Source organism: Babylonia areolata, chromosome 29 (assembly GCF_041734735.1).
Source record: "Babylonia areolata isolate BAREFJ2019XMU chromosome 29, ASM4173473v1, whole genome shotgun sequence".
NCBI lineage: Eukaryota > Metazoa > Mollusca > Gastropoda > Neogastropoda > Buccinidae > Babylonia > Babylonia areolata.
Genome location: NC_134904.1, coordinates 31,048,077 through 31,054,429, shown reverse-complemented (window position 1 = coordinate 31,054,429; position 6,353 = coordinate 31,048,077). Strand labels below are relative to the sequence as shown.

The 6,353-nt window shown below is 43.3% G+C and overlaps 1 protein-coding gene across 1 annotated transcript in view; it reads right to left on the bottom strand.

Annotated features, from left to right (window-relative positions):
* The window catches only part of LOC143274826 (uncharacterized), a 20,788-nt gene extending 20,603 nt beyond the window's left edge, over window positions 1-185 (bottom strand). The window contains exon 1 of the mRNA XM_076578765.1: window positions 1-185. This exon is cut by the window's left edge and continues 88 nt beyond it. The gene's annotated coding sequence lies outside the window, so the exon portion shown is untranslated.
* Window positions 186-6,353: the final 6,168 nt, after the last annotated feature.

Sequence of the window (6,353 nt, the reverse complement as noted above, 5' to 3'; positions counted from 1 at the left end):
GTGAATGATGTCCGTCCAAGTCTCTGCTTCCTTCTGTGTTGATTTCTGTGTTCTCGCAGTCCCCGGAATGAAAGGTTATTAATACCAGTTCACATACACACACACACACACACACAGTGGGGCTGGGCAAGAAGAGAGAACTCCGCGCATCACACCCACAACACCAACACTTCTCTTCCGTTGTGTTGTGAGGTTGTGTGCGAGTGGTCGGCCCAGTGCAGCGGGCGGCAGCGTTCAGCTGATGGGAAGCGCTCGTTTATTTATCACTGAGTGGAAGTGGAAAGACGTGAAATTAAAGACTGATGGATTGAGTCAAGCTTACAGTTGGGCCAACAGCAAAATGAGAGCTGTACGATCAATTATCTGTTGTTGGTTGTTGTTGTTGTTGTTTTTTTCCCCCACTGCAATGGGAAGTCATTTATTGCTTAGTCTTTTGTAAAGAACAATGACTCTCACACTAGGAGTCAAGATTGTACTGGCTCTTAGTGCTGCAGCCTTCAGAGGGCAGTTGTCCTTTGAGAACCATTCCAACGCCGAGTGTTTTAAAACCCTCTTGGCCACAGGAGTGGGGATGTAACTTGGGCAAGACACCCTCCACTATAATCAGTTTCAGGCCCAGATAGATTGAACAGCAGTTGCCGCCTCCTGCTGTTCTGATGGTCATAGTGGACGTTTCAGTTTTCAGTTTCAATATCTCGAGGAGGCGTCACTGAGTTCGGAGAAATCCACATATGCTACACCACATCTGCAAGGCAGATGCCTGACCTGACCAACAGCATAACCCGACGCGCTTAGTAAGTCCTTGAGTACATGTACATATGTGTACCTATCAGAGTGAATTTCTTCTACAAAATTTTGCTAGAGGACAACACTTATGTTGCCATGGTTTCATTGTCAGTGCGCCAAGTGCGTGCTGCACACGGAACTTCGGTTTATCGTCTCATCCGCATGAGTAGAAAGTCAGTTTGATTATCTAGTCAAACCTGGGAGAAAGGTCGAGAGCGGGAATCGAACCCAGAAACTCACAGACACTGTACTGGGAGAAGAGCGTCTTTACTGTTCATCCACCTTCCTCCGGACACGACTGACTATCATACACGTTTGTTCAGAGTGATCCCCCTCCCTTTAAATTAACCCTGCCAGACAATCAGTCACATTATCGATTGATCCATCCATCAGTCAACTAATCGACAGATTGCTCGATCGAACAATCATCGATCAGTTGCACGTTGATCAATCCGTCAACTCTGCATTACATTAATCACTCAATCGGAAACTGATCGCTTATTATCCCCATAAAAGTTTATTTGTTTCGCAGTGATTCACACCCCCCACCCCCACCCCCACACCCCACCTCCATCCCCTCCCTGCACACACACATATTGTGCAGGTGTATGTGCGTCTCTCGTTTGAGGAGCAGAGGATCGGCAATGGCATTCTGAAACTGCCAGCAACGCACGGTGAAGGCATTTTATCCACCTTACCCCGCGAAAACGGAGTATGGCTGCCTACATGGCGGGGTAAAAACGGTCATACACGTAAAAAGCCCACTGCACTTGTACATACAAGTGAACGTAGGAGTTGAACCCCACGAAAGAAGAAGCAGAAGAAGATTTAATCCAGCTACACCCCTGTCCACAGCGCCACAGACACTTCAGAGACCGGACTGGACTTGTCAGTCATTTACGGTGACCCACCCACTGTCAACACTTGTGAAGGAGAATTGACAGCATGTTGCTTGTGTGTGTTGGTGAGTGAATTAATTCCGGTGATCGGAAACAGACACATCTTTCAGCGTTCATCCTTTTGTGTGTGTGTGTGTGTGTGTGTGTGTGTGTGTGTGCGCGCGCGCGCTGTTTCAAGGTACCAGTAATATCGAAAGCATATGTTATTTCTATACGGCATTCTAGTTTTCATTTTGTTTGAATAACGTGTTGTCACTTTTTTTTTCTTCTTATATTCAAAATATGAACAACTTATGGTCTTCTTCTTCTTCTTCTTCTTCGTTCGTGGGCTGCAACTCCCACGTTCACTCGCACGTACACGAGTGGGCTTTTACGTGCATGACCGTTTTTACCCCGCCATGTAGGTAGCCATACTCCGCTTTCGGGGGTGTGCATGCTGGGTATGTTCTTGTTTCCATAACCCACCGAACGCTGACATGGATCACAGGATCTTTAACGTGCGTACTTGATCTTCTGCATGCGTTTACACACGAAGGGGGTTCAGGCACTAGCAGGTCTGCACATATGTTGACCTGGGAGATCGTAAAAATCCCCACCCTTTGCCCACCAGGCGCCGTCACCGTGATTCGAACCCGGGACCCTCAGATTGAAAGTCCAACGTTTTAACCACTCGGCTATTGCGCCCGTCACTTATGGTCTTCAAAGAACAACATGAAATAAGAGAGGCAAGGTCTTCAAGACTCACTTGAGATATGCTCTTAATTCAACCAAGAAATAATGGGGAAAAAAGGAAAAAAGCGAAATAGATAATCTGGCAAAAAGACACACTAATGTGACCTTGACCTACATCTAAGTTTACATAGCACTGATGTTCTGTCCAAGATAAATCACAACATGGTACACCATGCCCAATGAAAACTGGATCAAAAATGTTCTGTTACCCTTTTCCGAATAGACCAAGCTATGACCTTGATCTTTGACCTTTCTTCTTTTCATGGATTTTCACCATGACCACTCATTGTACCATGTTTGCTGAAGATTACACAAAGACCTTCTCTCTCTTGCACCCAGGGTATATTTCCTACCAATATCGTATGCCAGGTTGTGACCTTGACCTTTAACCTATGAGTTTGAATTTCTTAAGGGATTATGCACAACGCATAGCCATTCACAAGACCGGAGTTGAGTAAACTTGAGTTCATATCACTGCCACTCTTTCTTTCTTTCTTTTTTTTTTTTTTTTTTTTTTCTATTTTGCCAAATATTGAACTTGACCATTAACCTCACATCTTGTTTGCCACATGTATGATAGTCAGTCGTTTTCAACTATGACCATCAGAACAGCAGAGGAGGTAACTGCTGTCCCGACTATCTGGGCTAGAATTTGATTATAGTGGAGAGTGTCTTGCCCAAGTTTCATCCCCACTTTCTCTGCCAAGAGGGCTTTAGGACAGTCGGCGTTGGGATGGTTCCCAGAGACCAACTAGCTCGCAAGGCTGCAGCACTAATAGCCAGTGCAATTTTGCCTCCTAGTTTGAGTCATAGTCCTTCACAAAAGACGAAGCTGTAACTCACACAATGATGATATGAAGGGTCTTATTCATACCTACCATCCTGTCAAGTTCATTTCCTTTACCACTTGTATTCGTCGAGAAAAGACCAACTTTAAAGTTTATCACACACACACACACACACACACACACACACACACACACACACACACACACAGTTCATGACATTTTTACTTAACCATTAAGCACTAAGGCATTTAAGACTAGGCTGAGGTGAAGACGGTACATATAATTTATTTTCAGTGGTCGGCAATAATGTTTTTGAAATGAACACCTGGCGCGCAATGCTTTGACGATAAATGGTGAAGATTTTTACGAACTCCCAGATCAGCATGTGTGTAGACCAGACCTTCATTAAAGTTCCTGTAATCCGTTTCTGTCTGATGGCAGAAACAGAAAGAAGAATCCAATCATTCGAAACCAAGTGCTTGAGGAGACTACTACACATCTCCTACAAGGAGCACAAGACCAATGACTATGAGCGGAACCTGGTCAGCAACCTTGTTGGGCCCCAAGAACCACTGCTGGCGACTGTCAAACGACGGAAGATTGCATGGTTTGGTCACGTCATACGACATAACACCCTCTCCAAAACCGTTCTGCAAGGGACTGTAGAGGGAGGGCGCAGACGGGGGCGGCAGAGAAAGAGCTGGTCCGACAACGTCAAGGAATGGACCAAAATGACGATGCCAGATCTCCTCACGACAGCTGCCAACAGAACGGCGTGGCGAGCTATGACATCTTCCTCATGTCCCCCCAACGACCCCAACGGTCGAAGGAATGAGTGAGTGAGTGAATCCGTGTCAGCGTTTGGTGGGTTATAGAAACAAGAGCATACACAGCATGCTCACCCCGAAAACGGAGTATTTAATTCTTGCCTACATGGCGGGGTAACTAAACAAAAAGGTTATACACGTGTAAAATATTTGCATACCTGTATGTGTATATATGTGCGTGACTGAAACCTGATTGAATGACACAGGAAACGAATGAATGAGCGCCCAAATGGCAGCCGTCAGTCGGCACGCAGGTAGGCAGCATGTTGTGCAAATGATTTCGTGTTTGTAAAGCGCTTTGAGCTCGGTCTCCGACCGAGGATATGCGCTATATAAGTATCCTTATCATCATCATCATCATCGTGTCATCGCTTGTAAAGTGTGTATGTAGATCGAAGAGATTCTGATGCGTATAACACATTACAGATCCGCCAACCCTTCCACTCTCTGTGCTATCTATTTTGCTCGATTGCACCTGAGTGAGCCCGCCTTTTCAATGGCCGGAAAAAAAAAAGAAAAAGAAAAAGATTTATAATTTCTAATTTGTGTTGATCTATGATCTCTTGTCGCCAAACATTTTATTGAAAGCAATTCAGATATGAGTGTGAAATGCGTTGTTTTGATCAAACTGGGAGATTCAATTCTCATTTCAACAACAACTACAACACACACACACACACACACACACACACACACACACACACACAAAAACAACAACAAAAAACACAAAAAACCCCCACAAAAAACAAAAACAAAACAAAACAAAAAAAACAAAAAACAAAAAAAACCCAAAAAACAACAACAAACAAACAAAAACAAAAAACAAAAAACAACAACACCCGAACACAATATTCTCTCGGGAGAGAAGACCTACCATTGTCTTGCTCAAGGTCTGAGGCGCTGGTGCGTGTGTATAGACAGACAGACAGACAGATGGAGAGAGAGAGAGAGAGACACACACACACACACACTGAACACTGAATACTGAAATGTTTAATGTCATTAACTGTAAAGCTCCAGTGTCATAGTAGGTACAAATCAGAACAAAAATGATGCAAAACAGATAAAATGGAACAGAAAGGAAAAATATAATCAAAGCAAACAAAACTGCTAAGGGATAAGCGGCAATTTGGTACTTTCTCATTTGCTTGAAAAGTCCACGTGGCAGGCGCGTACTGTGCCTTCCCCCCCCCCCCCCCCCCCCCCAGTCGTTCGTCTCCAAGGTTTGAACAGTACACAAGAAGCAAAGTACATATAATCCGTATAATAATCATTTAAGCATGTGACATCGACACACATCATATTAATACGAACACATAACAAGGTACATATAAAACATAATAATTATGTAAGCATGTGACACCGAAACACATCATATCAAAACGAACACATCATAAAAAATACATGGTCGAAATTGACCATCCAAATGTAACCCTTCCTATTTGTCTATATCTTTTTCCCATACTAAGTTTTTAAGTGATTAATGAGTGTTTGAAGCGATAGTAGACGTTTTACGTATATTTACCGCCTCGGATACATATTTTACTTGTGAGAGCATTATATCTTCATTTTCTGTCATCAGTGTGCCGAACAAATCTTTTCTCTGCGCTGGAGCTGTATTGAAAAGGGTAGTTTTTTCGCAATTCATCGTATCATTTGCAATATAACATGGTTTTCATCTTCTGGGCTTTCGCCACGCATTTGGCAAGGAAATGTTGCTACGTCTGAATCGAACCATCTTCTGTTGGCATTCAGTCCAAGTGCTCTCAATCTGAGCTTCGCAAAGCAGATTTTATGCCATTTATTTGTTATAATCTTGATATACTTCTCTGTTTGAAATATTGATCAAAATGAATAGAACCATTTATACCTATCATTGCTCTTTATTTCTCCGAGCCAGTTTTGTTTGCAACATGCTGTAAGCCTATCTTTAAATTCCGATACAAAGCCGATCTCGTGCCCTACTCCTTGGCACATCTGAACAAGACCGAATCCATGTTCCGTTAGTTTTCTTGATGTAGAATACCCAGTTCTGTTCGCCCTTCTCCTCTTGCAGCAGCAGCATCTCGTATGCTTGTCTACACAATCGTGATGTTGGCAGTCTTGTTAGTTTGAGCCAATATTTTATGCATTTTACAATTGATCTAATATTCAATGGGTACCTGTCAGTTTCGCCATTCATTATAGTGTTTGATGAGTGTAGTGGGACACCAAGGAAGTGCTTCATTGCAAATGTATGTACCTTTTCCCTTTGGTTATTTGACATGAGTCCCTATTTCCGCTCCATTGTTCAAGACTGGTTCAATTTGTGTGTGGAAAAT